Raw genomic sequence first — 18,944 nt, forward strand, 5'->3', positions numbered from 1 at the left:
CATACTCTTAGCCTACCCTTCACCTTTCCCTTCAGAATTCTTGCTTAAAGATCAATAGTCCCCCTTCCTCTTACTAACAACCTTAGTGCTTCAGAAGTCATGTGTACAGTGGGTAGGTGAGCATGCTTGGACTGACTTTGCTGCTCTGTGACTTAACAGTTGAGGGGCCTTAGCCAAGTCACTTACCCTTCCTGTGGTTTTCTCACTTGTGAATTAAATAACTCATAGTAATGTGATGAAGTTTGAATGATCCTGCCTGCGAACAAATCATCCAAAACTGTAAGCGCTCAGAAATGTTAATTTCCTCCCGGTCCATGAGTATAGCCCTTTTTGTTGACTGTGTTTTTATACTATTTATTTGTTTTAACAAGCAGAGAGGAAACAAAGCATATATTTTAACCCTAATGTTACTCATGAAGAAATGTAGTTACCACCTTGAGGTTCACTAAGCTAGGAAGACCTTGAGACAATAATCCTTATAACCTGAGTAATCCGGTTCCTACAATTCATAGAATTTTAGGGTAATAAAAAGGAATAGATGGGGAAAAAAAAACTAATACATTTTGGTGCCCACTATATGCCAGGTTATGTGCCAAGTCCTTAATTATTTTCTAGCAATCTTGAAGGTACTTATTCTAAGAGTAAGTTTAGACTCACAAAGGTTGATTCATTTGCCATTGCTCATCCAGCCAGTTTGTGGTGAATTTTAGATTAAAAACCAGGCAATAGTGATCCTAAAATCTGTACTTTTTCTATCTTATCATGCTGCCTTCCATATTGAGAAGAATCTTAGGGATAATTTATGCTAACTTTCTCTTTTCAGATGAATTTGCTCTTTGTAATCAACTTGTTCAAGACAAGCCAAAGCTTGTCTTCTCAAACTTTATCTTCTAGGTGTTCATAAGATTTTTTTTAAAAAAACCTTTCTTTGACCTATTGCTTTTAAAAAAAAATGTTATTTATTTATTCATGAGAGACACACACACACAGAAAGAGAGAGAGAGAGAGGCAGAGACAGAGGCAGAAGGAGAAGCAGGCTCCATGCAGGGAGCCCGACACCGGACTCAATCCCGGGTCTCCACGACCAGGCCCTGGGCCAAAGGCGGCGCTAAACGGCTGAGCCACCCGGGCTGCCCGACCTATTGCATTTTTATAACTATATTTACATAGTTCAACAGTTTTTCTTTGTCCCTGAATCTTTCCTTATTGAGACTATATGTCTTCAGATTTTATATTAAGAAGAAAACACTGAATTTTAGCCCTCATCTGGCCTCCAGTGTGGTATTTGTTAACAATTAAATCAGTGTCTGTCTCTTTATTCTGCTTGCTTCTGTGGTAAAGAATGCTAGTGGATGATTTTAAAACACTCTGCTAAGTATTAAATGGCAAAAGTGGTCATAACTGCATATATCTAATAAGACCCTTAACAGAACCACTTAAGACTACTTGAAGTATATATACAAAGAAATAGGATTATTTAAAAAAATATATATGTATATATAATTCATCCTTTTTATCAGAGAGCCCATATTTCTCAGAGTGTATATGTTTGTATTTTCCCCTGAAAAGTACACCCCTTCCCCCCCTTTTAAAAATTTTCCCAAAGTATCCACCTTTGTAGATCATCTACTGTTTGGGCTGACTGCCTTAGGAATCCTCTAGTTCTTCAAAATAATAACCAAGTAGTTTTAATATGCCCCTTTTCTCAGATTTGTGAAATATAGCTGTCATAATGGCTGACTTTTAACACAGATGACATCATTTTAACATCATAATAGAGATGCCAAAAATTTCATTATTTTTTAAGAGGTGCCAAATGAATAAAACCGAACACAATAATAAGCTTACAAAAGGTTTTAGGATGTCTTGAAATGACATTTTTAGCAACTTCTTTATGATAGTACCTTGTAGAAATATATCTAGCCATGAATAGAAAAAACAAGTTTACTTAGGAATGGTCTGCCATTTAGGTTGGAAGCTACCAACATTAATTCTTTATATGTAGTAACCCAAGACTCTCTGTGCTATCCCTGCTGTAAAGACACCTCTTACTGCATTCTTACTCCTTTCTCCTAATCAGTCTTAAGGTATCTGATTGACCTTTCCTACAAATGACACTAGTTAAAGTAAGATATCTCACTTAATATAACTTTTGAATTTAATGATATAAATTAAAATGCTGAGAACTCAATAAATGCTATTCTTTTCTCTGCTTTCTATAAATTTTAGTGAAATGAATTTTGTGGTAATGTGTATCAATTCCCTGCTCCAGCACAGAGTGAAGGCAGGAAGTCAGGACTGTGATTGTTTTTCTAGCTTGGCTATTCCTCAAAGTATGAGTTCAATACATGCCAACTGAATTAATTCACATATAGTTATACCACTTTATTTATACATACATGGTTATATAAAGATTCAGATATGTTTATATGTTAATGGTACTGAAAGTACTTATATATACTCCCTTCAACACACATGTAAGCTTATTCTAAGAAATAATAAATTATGAATTAATATGATAATCACTTTTATCTTCAATTATGATATTTTATTCATTTATTTGAACAAAGGTCTATGTCAAAATTTTACATTTATGTGACTGCTTTCAGGTTTCAAATTTCACAAATATTTTTTCCCACTTGATCCTTATATCTACAGAATAGAAAAGTAGATATCAGTATTCTTTTTTTAAAAGATTTATTTATCGATTTTAGATAAAGAAAGAAAGAGTGTATATGCATACAGGGAGAGGGACAGAGGGAGAGAATCCCAAGATGACTCCTCATAGGCATGGAAACCTATGGAGGGTGATGCCATGACATGAGCCAAAATCAAAGTCGGTTGCTCAACTGAGTGAGCCAGCCACCCAGGCATCTCTAGATATTAATATTCTTATTTTAGAAAAGGAGAAGAAGATAGAAGCGAATTTGAACAAATCAGTTTATAGATGCTAAAATAGTGAATAGTTATTTTTATGACAAAGTTAATTTGCCAGATACTTATGTTTAGAAAATTCATCAAAATATTTTTATATGTAAACACAGATGCTTATTCACCATAATGTTGGGTATCTGTCAGAGGGGTGAATTTTGGTTCCTTCCAGATGGCTCTTCTCTAAATGGGGGTGCAATATCATTATTGTTATATTCAGCAATAATTTTCTTTTCTTGTAGTATCAGTCTTCTTCCTTCAGATTATTTGTGCTGGCAAGATAACACAGCATCCTTCTTGAGTAAGGCTGCAGTCATTGCATATTCTATGGAGAAGATGTAAGCTGTAGACAAATGAAAACTGCTGCTGTATTTTATCTGGCTTCTTAGAGATAAGCACTCTAAGGTCAAGATAAGTTTTTATGCTCCTGTGCTCTTTATTAATTGCTTTAAATTATATGATAAGAGTTCAAAACACAGGGGTTCCTTCTAATTTATTTCCTAATTATTATGTATGTATATCTGTGTCTATTTGTGTATGTGTATACACATACACTGTCTCAGATGGAAAAGGGGAAAAAGTAATATATAATGAAATTTAAAGACAAGAAATGTTAAAGGAGACACGATACTTTGACAGTCAAAACAACATTTATTAAAGTATGGTATGTGGCCATGTTGGAGGGAGTTTGTCAGTTTGAAGAGGAAAAATCTAAAATCCATAAAACTATTTTGTTCATGACTTTAAGCAAATCTGAAATGTAGGATTAATTTTTATTTGCATAGAAATCCCATTATTCATACAATTAATGGTAAGTATGTTCTCTGTAGTTATACATGTCCTTTTAAGGACCATATTGGCTTGTCTACAAATATCTAGCTAATAAGATACAGTTTGTCTCACCTAATATATTTTCATGCCATTTTCATGCTACGTTAACATTATTAAATTTGTAATTTTGTTTTTTATGCTTGTGCTGCATTATATCTTCAGTTCTCAAAAATGGACCCATGACTAAAATGTGGTTTACTGAAGCATAAAAAAGTGATGAAAAGAGTTACATAAATAGTACAACCCCAAATAACATCATAAACAAAGAGTGAAGTGGTCTCTAGTGGTGAATATGGAATACAAATCTCTATATGCTGGGACACATAAATCTTCAAGTGTCACTATTTCACATATGTGACAGGAAAAGAAAAGTGCAAATAGGAAGTACATTTATGAATATCTTAAAAATTGAATTATATTTGACTGGAGATTAATTTAGCACGATTCCCCAGTTCATTTTCCATTGTGAAGACTTGTCAAACAGGGGCATAAATGTCTGGCAAGACATTTCTTGAAGGATTAATTGATGTGTTCCCTCTGCTTCCTTGTGAAGTTTCCAGCTTGTACCCTGAGAAATATTCCACTCTTTTGGACCATATGACTTAGGGAAATCACCCATTTAAAAATAAAAAAAAATTAAAAAAAAAAAAAAGGCTAAGATCATATAGGAAGGGAAGAAAAGAGAAAGGAAGGAGGAGAGGAAATAAAGAGGGGAGGTAAGAGAAAGAAAGGAGAGGGCAGAGAACAGAGGAAGGACTTAAAAGCCCCCAATCTTATCTGAATCATATGCAGAAAATACCTTTATTTTTAGGTACCCGAATTGCATGGAGTATGGCTGTGTTGCTATAATTTTTCTTTGCCATGGAGAGGGCCAACAACAGATAACCTGCAGCCCTTTGATTTGAACATCCAGTTGCAATGAAGCTGTCCTATAATCTAAAGACTCTGCCTTCATTTTGCCCACTCCAACATGTCTCCTTATCTGTGACTGATCCCCCATACTATTGCCTGGAGCACATTCTACACTCCTCCAAGAGGGGAAATTAGACACCAGCTCTCTGGTAGTGTGGCAGTTGTGATAGTGATCCTACTATTGCAGAGGTGAGGGTTGAGGGGCCTGGAAAGAATACATTGGAAATTTCCGCTTGACCTGTATGATCTATTTTCATTCAATAAAATTGATTAATTTTGTTGCTAGAACTATACAAGAGACCAAAAGTTGGGGAAATATTTATAGTTGCACTCTTTGTAGCAAAAGCAACTTAGGGGCAGCCTGGGTGGCTCAGCAGTTTAGCGCCACCTTCAGCCCAGGGTGTGATCCTGGAGACCTGGGATTGAGTCCCACGTTGGGCTCCCTGCATGGAGACTGCTTCTTCCTCTGCCTGCTTCTCCTTCTCCCTGTGTCTCTGCCTCTCTCTCTTTCTCTGTGTCTCTCATGCATGAATAAATAAAATCTTAAAAAAAAAAAGACTTAGAAAACTGTAGTTGATGGCAATATTAATGACAACTTTTACACTCAAAGAGAGAGCAGAAGCAGCTGGGATTGACAATCTTTATCAAATTACACTTTAGGATCATGCCTAATATTAACGGAATTAATGGAAGTATTAATGGAAAGTATCCTAGTATTAATGGAAGAAGAATAATTATTACGTGGTAGGTGACTGCATATATTTTGCTAAACAATGGAATGAAAACTACTGGGCAGACTATGAATAAATTCTTGGCTTATGCACTGTACAGATATGAGGGAATTATACTTGATGGCTTTTTATTATATTTATCAGTGAGGAATTCATGCTATAGGATGAGATTTTTCATTTGGTGATCACTTATTTTGTGACCTTGGTATTTGTGGCTGTGGCCTTGCAAGAGGGTTGGGAGGAAGAAGGGGAGGATTTTGTGAACCATTCTAGGTGTACATTAGTAATAATGTACATATGATTTCAATCAAAGTGAATATTTTATGAATCCTGGCATGCTTTGTGTATCTAAAAGTAGCAAAAATAATAAGAATGAAACAAGATAAAAACCTCTGGAAAATAATAATGAAATAGAGAAAAGTAAGTTACCTGACAGAAAGTTCAAAGTAATGGTCAAAAAGATGCTCACCAAACTGGAGAAGAAAAGGTATAAACAGAGTGAGAACTTCAACAAAGAGATGGAAAATATAAGAAAGTACCAAATAAAAGTCACAGAATTGAAGTACAATTATTGAACTCAAAAATAGACTGAAGGGATTTAACACCTGACCAGATGAAGCAGAAGAAAAATTCAGTTGACTTGAAAACGAGGCAGTGGAACTCAGTCAGAAGAGCAGAAAGAAAAGAAGAATTTAAAAAGTGAAGATGGTTAAGGGACTTATAAGACATCAAAAGGACTAACATTGGCATTATAAGGTTCATGTCATGAGAAAGGGGTAAATGACTTCATTGAAGAAATAATCAATGAAAACTTCCTTAACCTAGGGAAGGAAATAGATATGTAGATCCAGGAAGTCCAGAGAGTTCCAACTAAAATGACATTATAATTAAAGGACACCAAAAGTCATTAATATTAAAAAGTCAAAAGTTAAGACAAGGAAAGAATCTTATAAGCAACAAGGGAATAACTGGAACAAAGGAATAAGAATAAGAATAGGACTATCATAGATTTTTTAGCAGAAGTTTTGAGGGCCAGAAGGGAGTGTCATGATATACTAAAGTGCTGAAAGGGAAAAAACCCTCCAACCAAGAATATTCTCTCTGTCCAAGTTATCATTCAGAATTGAAGGAGAGATGAAGAGTTTTCAGGACAAACAAGGGGTTTGTCCCCTTAAAGGGGTTCATCACCATTCAAATTGGAAACAAAGAGGTAAAACTGTCACTATTTGCAGATGGCATGTAATACACTTAGAAAATCTGAAGGACTCCATTGAAAAACTATTATAACTAGTAAATAAATTTAATCAAATTTCAGGATAGGTAATCAAGATGCAAAAATCAGTTGCATTTCTCTACACTAATAATGAACTATCAGAAAGAGAAATTAAAAAAAATACTATCCATTTACAATTGCATCAAAAAGAACAAAATACCCAGTGATACATCACCAAAGAAATAAAAGGCATGGACACTGAAAACTATAAGACATTAATGAGGAAAGTGAAGAAGACAGAAATAAAAAGGAAGGTTTTCTGTGTGCACAGATTGAAAGGCCTATAAGACTTGCTTGCAATGTATTTGTTCATGGAATACGGACAGAGAAGTACTAAATTCAGAAGAAGAGCTTAGAATTCTTTAGAGTAATTTTATGGTAGTTTGACAACAATACTGCATGTAAGCCTCGTAACAGTGGACTCACTTCACAGAGCAGGTTAAGACCAGTTTTGATGATGGTCATCTTGTGATGTGAGTTGATGTAGAGTGAGATGCTTATATTTTGTAAGATTACAGTCCAACATGTTGCTTGCTTTGCTGAAATTTTTTGTAAGGAATCTTGGATATAGTTTTTAAAAATTCTGTTAAGGCCAGGAAGCCAAACCAAAGACTCTCCATCATGTTTCACCTGCAGTACCTATAGGTTTGGGTGAATTTCCCTCTTCTGAAGCCTCTCAAATATTCTAAGTTTTCCTTGCCTGCAAAGAAAGTCTCTTTCTTACTCAGTAAGACTTACTTAATAAGTCTGGGAATTCTGCATCCTGGTTACCTTATCAGTTTTCCTAATAGATGTTATGAGCATTGGTTCCATAAAGGTAACTTTAACTCCTTAACTCAAAGTGTTTGGTCATATCTGATTAAAAAGCATCATCCTCCAATATGACATTTCAGTCAAAGCCTTAGTTTATTACCAATGTTTCCAATTATGTCCTGTTAACAAAGGAAAACAGATTCTTACCAAACCTAAGCAAAAATGATGTTGCCACGAAATAAGAATACTTAATGAATAAAAGTTTCCAAAATATAGAAAGATGGAAGTAGAGAGAGTAGGATAAATGTTTCATATCTGGGATGCCTGGGTGGCTCAGAGGTTGAATGTCTGCCTTTGGCTCAGGGTGTGATCCCCGTCTGGAGATTGAGTCTTGCATCGAGCTCCCTGTGAGGAGCCTGCTTCTCTCTCTGCCTATGTCTCTGCCTCTCTCTGTGTGTCTCTCATGAATAAATAAATAAAATCTTTAAAAAGTGTTTCATATCTACTTATACAAGTATAAATTTTTAGGAATTATAGGGAGCATAAGAGCAAACAGAAAGGGTTTCTTTGTATCTAGAACTTAGGGTATTAAATTATCAGCAGTATTCCAAGCAAAACCTATAATTACCCTTAATCAGTTCATTCAATTCTAAGTAATTAATTTTTTTTCTGATTGACTTGGGGTTAATAGTCTCATGAACCCATCTGCTTCTACACTAGGGTTTTGGAAGTCCTGACCCAGTCTAATAGTATAGTCCCAAAGTTATTTGGGCAATGCCATCTGAAACCTATGTCAAGAGTACCTGGCATTGTCATTTTGTAAGGTCTGTGAAATAATCTTCTTTTTTTTTTTTTAAGGAAAATCATTCTGATTTGTAGTTGATTTGCAAGTGCTTTCAGGAGGCACAAGAGTAAGACAAAAACTGTGTCTAGAGTATGCACACAATTTAACTATAACTTATTTACTCTTGATAATTTTCAAAAGTGAAAGATCTGATGAAAGCTCATTTAAAAATAATGCAACTGACAAGGAAATTTGTTTTGTGGCATGCAAAACAAAGTTGATTGAAAATCAAAGTGGGAAAATATTTTCAAAATATACATAAAATGTAACATGATTGAATCTTAGCACAAAAGTAAGAAAACTTTATTCTTTTAAGTAATAAAGGCCATGGAAAAGTCAGAAGAAAACACAAGAAACAATTCTAATATGACAGAACTTTTGGCTTCTCGGCAGGTTATTCAGAAGGTAAAGATACACCTCTTATAACCTCTTATTAAGAGCAGACCAATAATTCAAGAAATTTTGTCATTTTAACAGAGAAAACCAGATTCTAGTTTTGTATCAATAGACAGTTGACCTTGAAAAATGTGGAGGTTAGGGGGCGCTGACCCCCAATGCAGTTGAAAATCCCTGTATAACTTTTGACTCCCTCCAAATTTAACTACTGATAGCCAACTCTTGACCAGATAACATATTTTTTATGTTTTATGTACTATGTGCTGTATTCTTACAATAAAATGAGCTAGAGAAAAGAAAATGTTATTATAAGAAAATCATATGGAAGAGAAAATACATTTATGGCACTCTACTGTATTATTGAAAAAAATTTACATATAAGTGGATCCCTGCAGTTCAAACTCATGTTGTTCAAGGGTCAGCTATAACACTTTATACAAAAGCCCCTTACAGAAATCTCTTATAAATAAACCCATCAGAGCTTTGATGGCTTTGAGCAGGATGAATAACTTGTTTTTCTGTGGAACTGTACAATTTTGTATACTCATTCAAGTTTTGTCCTCCATTTTCCCCTTTCTTATATGGAACAACTAATTATTTTACATTGGAACAAAACAACTCCCTCTTCCTTTAGTGAAACACGTCCTGAACACCTTATATGGAAAACTATCTTTTTCTGCCACTATTTCTCCTAGTAGAACCTCATTAACATATAGTGATTTTAAGTTTTAAATACATTAACTTCTATTTCACAGTAAAATGTAATTGTAAATGTAATTGTGAATGTCTTAGGCCAGGGTTTTGCTGTAGAGCTTAGGAATATTTATCTTTTCAGTTTTATAACCATATATGTCCTTGTGATATAATTTGTCAATGTGGCCAAAGATAACTATATTTATTAACAGACCCAAATGCATACAGTTTTAAGATGAGGCTTAGTAACTTATATTTCAGTATTTTATCTTAGAAGTAATTTAGGTATTTAAATAATAGTCATTAGTTAACCAAATTTAGCATACACCCAAGATTATTTTTAAGGATTTTATTTATTTATTCATGAGAGACACAAAGAGGGAGAGAGGCAGAGACATAGGCAGAGGGAGAAGCAGGCTCCATGCAGGGAGCCTGATGCGGGACTCAATCCTGGGACTCCAGGATCATGCCCTGGACCAAAGGCAGGCGCTAAACCGCTGAGCCACCCAGGGATCCCCATACACCTAAGATTTTAAGTTACCAAAAGATCTTTGAGATTATGCCTTCACACTGACATACCAAAAAGCATTATTGTTTTATTGAAATGAAGTTTGTTAGAATGATTCAATTTGATTAATCATAAATTTAAATTTTCATAATCTTAAACATCTGGCTGATAGATATAATGCAAGTTTATTTAGTTAGTAACATATAAGTTTAGGAAGAATATATCCAAATAGAAAAAAATATATTGAATAAGTCTCAATCTCTGGGTATTTTAAGATTCCATTTATATAAGCACTTATTTATCTCTAATAAATAGAATGAGTTATTAGAATGAGCTCTTTTAAGGCATTTTATAACAACTTGTTAATCATCTAGAGGTAGGGAAATATTACACATACATAATGTAAACACATGCAGGCAAACAAAATGCTCTTTGTGGCTTTTTTTTTTTTTTTAAGATTTTATTTATTTATTTCTGAGAGACACACAGAGAGGGAACCTGGCGGGACTCGATCCACATGGGTCTCCATAGTGGCCTCGCTCCTGTGACTCTTGACAGAGGCATCCTGGCCTGCTGAATCTAATGTAGTGAATCACTGTCTGAAATCAAAGAGAATCAGCCTTGCCCTCTGGGTCTCTGCTGGGAGTGGCAGCCTTGATGACCTCATTTTCCCCTTTTTTTGAAGATTGTTACATGTATATTCACAACTGGATAAATTTATGGTCCTGTCTTGTAGAATCCCAGATATCTGACAGCCTTCATTCATTCTGTTCTGTTTTCTCTGTCCCCTTTAGTTCCAGCTGGCATGGTTTCTGCTTATGTGATCCCCTTTCTATCCCTGGTTTCTGTTGAGATGGCTGAAGCCAATTAAATCCGTGAATTGCATCCATAGTTTCTTTATCAAATGGTTTTACAGCCACAATCTCAGTGTTCACTTCAGAACACGTTTCCTTGTTTATTGTAATATGGATAGGATGAGGATTTTCCAAATCTTCTAGTTCTGGTTCCTTTTTGCTTAACAGTTACTCCAAATTATGTCTCCTCTCGTAATTTATGTGAGTGGGTGGGGGGGGGAACCAAACTTCTCCTTCAATACTTTGGTTAGAAATTTCCTCAGCCAAATATCCAAGTTCTACCTTCCACAAAACACTAGAACACAGCCAAGTTCTTTGCCACTTCATAACAAGGATCACCTTTCCTCCAGTTTCCAATAACTTGTTCCTCATTTCCACAGGAAACCTCACAAAAATTATCATTAATGCCCATGTTTCTATCAGCAGTCCCTTCAGGATGATCTGGGCTATTTCAAGGATGCATCTCAAAACTCTTCTGACCTTTGTGCATCACTCAGTTTGAAACTACTTCCACACGTTTAGGCATTCATTACAGTGGTGTCCTCCTTCATAGTACCAACATTTGTGTATTAGTCTGTTGGGGCTGGCATAACAAAACACCACAGACTGATTGGCTTAAATAACAGAAATTTATTTTCTCATAGTTCTGGATGCTAGAAGTTTAAAATCTAGGTGCCAGCATGATCAGGTTCTGGTAAAAGCTCTCTTTCTGGCTTACAAATTGTTGTCTCTCATATGGCTTTTCTTCTGTGTGTACAGGAAGTTGTGGTGGGGAGAGGGAGAAAGAATGAGAGAGGGAGGTCATCTTTCTTAAAAGCCCTATGAAAACTCCACTCTTATGATTTCACTTAACCATAATTACCTCTCTAAAGACCCTATCTCCAAATATAGTCACATTGAGATCAGAGCTTTAATATATGAATCGGGATGGGTGGGGGGCATGATTCTGTTTGCAGCACATACATACATATATATGCATGCATTTACAGACAGACCCAAATACAGAGATTTTTAGGTTCAATTCCAAAATTTAGCTAGAGTCAGACATAAACACAGAAATACAAAACTCACTGGTTTATAGGAAAGGCCTGGCTCTCATCTTTGCTTCATTTGTATATCATTATCATAACTGTGCTTTGGGCTGATAGGACAATTTGAGGTTACCTGCTCAATATGAAATTTGAAGAATACTCACAAATGATTGTGGGGGAGACTTTCAATTTTTTGAGTAATCTTTGCACCCAGCATGAGGCTCTAACTCACAACCCAGAGATCCACAACTGTATGTTCTACTGACTGAACCAGCCAGGCACTCCCTTTTAATTGTTTTTTTTAATCTGGGGAACAATCTTATTTAGTCTGTGGGTTAAATTTTGGACAAGGGACTGAATAGAGAGCAAGTGACTATCTAGGTGAATGAGTGATGCAAAACCGGCTTGCTTCTAATTAGCTTTTTTACTATCAAGCGATTGCTTCTGAGGCCCCTAAGCCCAGTGGGGCACCTAAAGCTGGAGTGTGGAGTGACTGCAGGGAGATGAGGGGCCAGAGTCTGGCAGAGATGGATAGAGGGGTTGAGAAACTGGAGATATTGGGGGGTGGGGGCAGATAAAGATTCATAGGAGCTGAAGGCAGCAAAAAGAAAAAAAAGAGAGAGAGAGAAGGGATGGGTGATGGGTGGGAAGTTATCAATGGTCCAGTTTGGGGCAGCTCCAAATTTCCCAAACATCTAGAACATTGAAGTTTTAAATTGTTCTGTGGTGATATTTAACTTTTCTCAAGGTACTGAATTAGTGTCTGTTATGGATTAAATGTTTGTGCATTTCCAAAATTCAGGCATTGAAGCTCTAATCCCCCAGTGCAATGGTATTCTAAGATGGGGCTTTAGAAGGGAATAAAGGTTAGAAGAGGTCTCAAGGGTAGGGCTCTCCTGTGAGATTAGTGCCTTTCTAAGAAGAGATACCAGAAAGCTTTTCTCTCTGAGAAAAGCCATGTGAATACATAACAAGAAAGCCACCATCTGCAAAGCAAGGTCACTAAGACCCAGCCATGCTGATACCATGATTTCAGACTTCCAGCTTCCAGAACTGTGAGAAAGTAAATTTCTGTTGTTTAAGTTCCCCAATCTATGGTACTTTGTTATGGCATCCAGAACAAATTAAGACAATGACATATGGGAAAACATAATCAATGGGAGAAGAGGAAGCAGGGAGACTAATGAGTGAAAGTTACCCATAGGAATAGATAATATTAAATCAGAAATAAAACCTTAAGTGATCTGGGAAAGAGGTCCACCTGATGAATTCCTTCAGATAATCCTCAAAGTACCAAGGAAATTCTTCCATGCATTACCCAGGTGAGGAGCTAAGGAAATTCCCTCATATAATCTTTGGCTTGAGAAGCCACAGAAAGACAGAAAAGGCCTCACAGAAGGCGAAAAAAAATTTTTATGCATGAAAGAATCAAAGTAACTCCTTATCATGTTACAATAGACAAATATCTAGAACAATGTATGGGGAGTTGAGACTCCCCACTGTGGTGAGTTGCCCAGCTGACAAAAGGACACAAAAGACCAGAGAAGTTGGAACGAATTGAGGTGAAGACAGCAGAGTCTCAGGGTGGGCAGCACTCCATCTGGGTCTCAGAACACCAAAACTCTCAAATAAAAACAAATCAAGACCTAGATCAGGAGAAAAGACTACTGCAATAGGGAGAAGTAGATAGACTTCTACATAAGAGAGTGCTCTCTAACCACAAGATCTGCAAGTGTCTCAAACGTCAGGCAAAAAGGAATTTTTTTGGAGGGAATATGGGTGGGTTGAGCAGGTGGTGTGATCAGACATTTCATCAAGGAACTTATTTTCCTATGGTCAGCTGATTCCTGGGAGGGTCTTCTGTGGAGGTTCTTTCACATTTTGATGATGGTCCAGTCTAAAAGTGGGTAAAATTTAGAGTCTCGGAAGTGGGAGAGAAACCTACCTAACACATGGTCATGTTGGCAGGTGTTCTGTCAGATTGGCCAAAGGATACAAGTAATTCAGCTAGTCACTTCTAAGACAAAGAACGAAAATTTGGAAGATCTGTGTCTTGCCTTGTGATAGGTAAACATGAGGCATTCTTGAGTCTTATCTAAGTCCTATGATGAGAAAAGGTGGTTCTTTGCAGTAAGCCATTTCCCAGAACACAATTGGGTAGAGTGTGAGTATATACGTTGGGGAATCAGTTCTTAGCTGTTGCTGTTTCCAGGAGCACGCTGCCTGTGTAATGATCCACTTTGTCAGTTATAATCCAAATGATGGCAATGGAAGTAACTCTGAAAAAAATCCCAAAGACTTACTACTAATTTTACTTAGAAACATAATATCTTGTGTACCAAGTTTGATTTTATAACAATAATTGAAAACGAATTTTTAAAAAGGGTTTTTTATATTTATTTATTCATGAGAGACACAGAGACGTAGGCAGAGGGAGAGGGAGAAGCAGGTTCCCAGTGGGCAGCCTGATGTGGGACTCAGTCCCAGGATGCCAGGATCATGTCCTGAGCAGAAGGCAGATGCTCAACCACTGAGCCACCCAGGTGTCCCTTAAAGAGGAATGCTAAAACTAGTGCCATACTTACAGGATCATGATGTGACTGATGAAGCAATAAAACCATCAAAATCTTAGTAGAGATTATGAACAAATTATAAATAAATAACTTCAAAGCCACAAAAATTACTTGAAGGAAAGTGTATTGATGTTTCATAGTTTACCTTTGAACATGACTGCATGCATTCTAATAAAGTAAAAGTCAACACTAAAATATACAATTGTGATATTGACATATATGCTTAGAAATAAATACTGGGTGAATTTGTAGTATAGAAAGTAGTGAAAGTGCTGTTTTCCACTGATACCTTAATGACATATTCCAGAACAGGCTAATGATAAGGAGGACCATCTTAGAGAACAAGCTATCAAAGTATCTTTCATTGCAACTTGGCAAATGTCCAGATACAGCTAACATGACAATTTAAAATATTGAACACAGTAGTGATGGGAAGGAAGAATAAGTTTTTGCAGCTTAACTGCTGGAAGCACAACTAACTTTTAGAATATTTTATAAAAATGTAAAACATTACATTTTTTAAAAAATTAAGTTTCTATAGGAGTGTGTTCTGAAGAAACAGAGGTGATATCTGACGAACCTTCTGAAGCAGTTACGTAGATTAAAGAGTGAGCCTGTGCCAAAATTGATTCCTTGCTTCCTTCATGGAGAAAGATTTGCTGTGGGAGAAAAGAAAGTGCCTAGTGACTTAGTAATATTTATTAATTACAAAAGGCTAATTTATTAAAGTTGAAATTTTTAAGTGATAACATGGAAGCTAATCATAAACAACAATTAATGCATGCTAGAAATCAAGCATTGTTTTCAAGATGTTTGAATTACTGAATGAACATTTAGTATTTCTACAAAATAAAAGTCACTTTGGTCTCAAAATTTTAAGATTATAAATTGGTCTTCTACTTTCATATTGCATATATTCAGTTTTTGTAATCCTTACATTTTTTTGCACACAGAGGATGAATACAACATAGCCTTCAAAGGCAGAGAAAACCAAAGAACAAAACCAAAATTTAGAAGTCCAGAAGAACCATTTCCTCAGATTCTTTAATGTGTTTCTTAATTTAAGAATGATTATCAGAGGATGCTGATACCACATATCTATAAAAAAGTTATCACTGCAAAACTTAAGAATTTTACAGAAAATTTTGATTTGCATTTTCCAACAGAATAAAGTGCACAAATAGGATATCTATGAATATAGAATTCCTTTCTTTAATCATAAATTAATTTAAGTGTAATCACAATTTTACAGAATAAATTGTTGAAATTGTGACTGATCAATAATTGAAGATAAATCTTGCAAAGCAGCATAACTGCCTTCATTTGGACAAAAGTTAAAAACATTCAGAGATTGACTGAAATGATTTTAAATTTCATTTTGTATTCAACTCAACAAACCCCTTAGAGAGTGGCTTCTCTACCCATGTTATTAAAATAAAATATATTAAAACACTGTGTAAATGTACATTATCCCATGCAAGTACCACTGCCATCAATCTGGTCTAGATTAGATAAACTAACAAGCAAGAAGCAAACTCATTCATCTTATTATATGTACTGATATGCATGTAATTCATCAGTTTTTAGAAAGAGGTTTAATATGGAAAACAGCCATTTTGCTCGTAACTTTTCATTAATATACGTTTTGAAATGACAGGTAGGAATTTGTCATTTTATACATTGCCACTTTTGAACAGTCAATGGACCACATGTGTGGCTTTTAAGTCTCTTCTCTGTGTAGAATGTGGTCCTTCAGAGTTATATTTTCATGTTATTTTTTCTAGCATTTTATTGTTTTATTTTACAAAGCTCTCTAACTATGACTTATTATTGATTACAAAATAAGAAGTCTTTCATTAAATATAGCTTAAAAAGCACTATTCTAAAGCAATCTCTGATATTTTATTCTTTTTTAAAAAGCATTTTATTTATTATTAATGAGATAGAGAGAGAGAGGCAGAGGGAGAAGTAGCCTTCCTGCAGGGAGTGTGATGTGGGACTCGATCCCAGGCTCCTGGGATCACGACCTGAGCTGAAGGCAGATGCTCAACCACTGAGCCACCCAGGGGCCCACTGATATTTTATTCTAATTCTGGACTCTGCTGCCCTTTAACCTCCACTCCCATCAACTTCTATGAATTAAAAGCTAACATCTAATGTTGCAACCCAGGTTACTTTTGCCTCCGTAAGTGAACTAAAAACTACTCAAATTAAATTCACCTTGATAACTTGCCCATTCCCTTCATAATGTTTAGATATGACATACTTAGCTACTTGTTTTCTCTCAGAGACAAGCTTCAAAAGGTAAGCAGAAGTCTACAGTTTGAAATGGACAAGGAATATGAGTTTCATAAAATATACCTGAAAATATTTATGAAAATAAAGGAAATATTAAATATTTCCTTTTGGAAATATGTTCAAGACTTGAAAATCTAGAAGTCATAGCAGTCAAAAAATATCTACTCTCTGTTATATGCCAGGCATATATGTTTTCTTCAATGCACTCACAAAGAATATGACCAAGGAGGACAGTAAATATTAAACAAATTATAACAAATATTATAAAATAGAATTATAAGATTTTTTATTATAAAAATAATTACAGGATATCTTGTGGAGTATGAAATAGGGGGTATGATAGGATGAAGAATGGCCCTCCCAAAGACATCCACGTCCTAATCTCCAGATCCTATGAATGTTACTGTTTTTGATAAAATGGACTTTGTAGATATAACTAAGTTAAGAATCTTGAGATGACTCTCCATTCATTATGCTAGATTATCTTGGTAGGTCCAGTGTAATCACAAAACCCTTATAAGAGATCATAGTTATTGATAGGAGATGTGACTATGGAAGCAAGAAATTGAAATGAAGGGAAGAAGAAACCATTAGCCAAGAAATTTAGGAGACCTCTAAAAGCCAGAAAAAAAAAAAAAAAAAAAAAGAAATCAGATCATTCTCTAGAGCCTCCAGCAGGAACCAGCCCTGCCAGTGCATTGACTTTAGCCCATTCAAAATAATTTTGGACTTCTGATTTCCAGAACTGTAAGATAATGAGTTTATGTTGTTTTAAGCCACTAAGTGAATGTTGATAAATAGGAAACTGATACAGAGACCTAACATTTATAGGAGAGAGGCAGAGAAAATTTTCTATATGAAATGATATTTAATCTGAGGCATAAGAAAAAGTACAAATTAGCCAGGTAAAGGACATGTAGTACATCCAAAGTATTTGAGGCAAGAAAGAACATGAAGGGTTACCTCTTGCATCTGTAGCAGATTCCACATACTTAGAGACTTAACACAAATTTATTACACAACAGTTCTGGAGGTCAAAAGTCTAAAATCAGTCTCAATAGACTAAAATCAAGGTGTTGACAGGGCTGTGTTCCTTCTAGGGAATTTAGAGGATAATCTATTTCTTTGCCTTTTCAGCTTCTAGATGTTGTCTGTATAATTTCTTGTCTTGTTGCGCCCGGCCCCCAGCTGGCAACAATATCACCCAAACTCTTCTCTGACTCCCCTGCCTCCCTGTTTTACTTATAAGGACCCTTGTGCTTACACTGGGTCTGCTGGGATAATGCAAGATTAACTTCCACTTCAAAATCCTTAACTAAGTCACATTTGTAAAGTCCTTTTTATTACCATGTAAGAGAGAGTTTCAGAGATTAGGTTGTGGGTACTTTAGGAGTGTGTGTGTGGGGGGGGGGTGAGGGGATTATTCTGCCTACCACAGTGAGTTTAAGAAATGGAAATCATAGTAATATCTAGAGAACAAGTGTAAGAGGAAAGAGTGGTACAATAGAGTCCTAAAATATAGGTAGCAATGAAGGGCATCTTAAACTATGTTGAAGGTTTCAAATTTTACTCAGAATGAAGCCATTGTAATCTACCCTACACCTAGAACACTTCTGAGAAATCCACTGATTTTTTTATTAAAGCATAAAGTTAATATTGGCCTCCATGTGAGTCCATAAGAGGTCAGTGCAGAGGTTGGGAGAAATGGTGGAACCAATATGGTGGAATAAAGATGAAAATGAATGGATAGATTTAAGAAAATTTTTGGAGGAAAAAATGTAAAGGACTGATGAATGATTGGAATGATAGATGATCAAGCAAGCTTGGGTATCATGATTTCTCTAAAACCCTGGCATACCTGAAGACCATGTAAGCCATAAACTAAGAGGTAGAACTAGCTAGATAGGGGCCAAAATGGGAGTGGTGAAATCTTGTATTTAACTGAAGAAATATGGTGTTTTGGTATCACAGATCCCTTCAGGTGAAGATCATTGTTTTCACAATTTAAGAGCACAGGTAGGAGGACTAGACTGAGGATGAAATATTTGTGACTCCTAGACATCAACACATCATAATTCAAACCAATAGAGTGGAGGATATTGCTCAACATAGACTGGGCAAAGAACTGAACAATTCTGATATTTAATGCAGTAAGAGAAGGTAGTATGAAGGTGGTAAAATATTGTTTTAGGAAAAAGTAGAAAGAGGCCTGGAGGGCTGACGTGTCATGGGAACCATGAGATTACTGTATTTTGAAAATGATGTTTTCAGGGATCCCTAGATGGCTCAGTGGTTGAATGTCTGCCTTTGGCTCAG

The 18,944-nt window shown here is 35.7% G+C and overlaps 1 long non-coding RNA gene across 4 annotated transcripts in view; it reads left to right on the forward strand.

Annotated features, from left to right (window-relative positions):
• Positions 1–220: 220 nt before the first annotated feature.
• The window catches only part of LOC140604136 (uncharacterized), a 265,137-nt gene continuing 246,413 nt past the window's right edge, over positions 221–18,944 (forward strand). For 3 of the 4 annotated variants that reach the window (XR_012007165.1, XR_012007164.1, XR_012007167.1), the window contains exon 1: positions 222–279. This is a non-coding gene — a long non-coding RNA (uncharacterized lncRNA). Of the gene's footprint in view, positions 280–18,944 lie in introns of all 4 variants that reach the window. The other variant, XR_012007166.1, reaches the window with a different exon arrangement.

The sequence above is a fragment of the Canis lupus genome, chromosome 14 (genome assembly GCF_048164855.1).
Source record: "Canis lupus baileyi chromosome 14, mCanLup2.hap1, whole genome shotgun sequence".
NCBI lineage: Eukaryota > Metazoa > Chordata > Mammalia > Carnivora > Canidae > Canis > Canis lupus.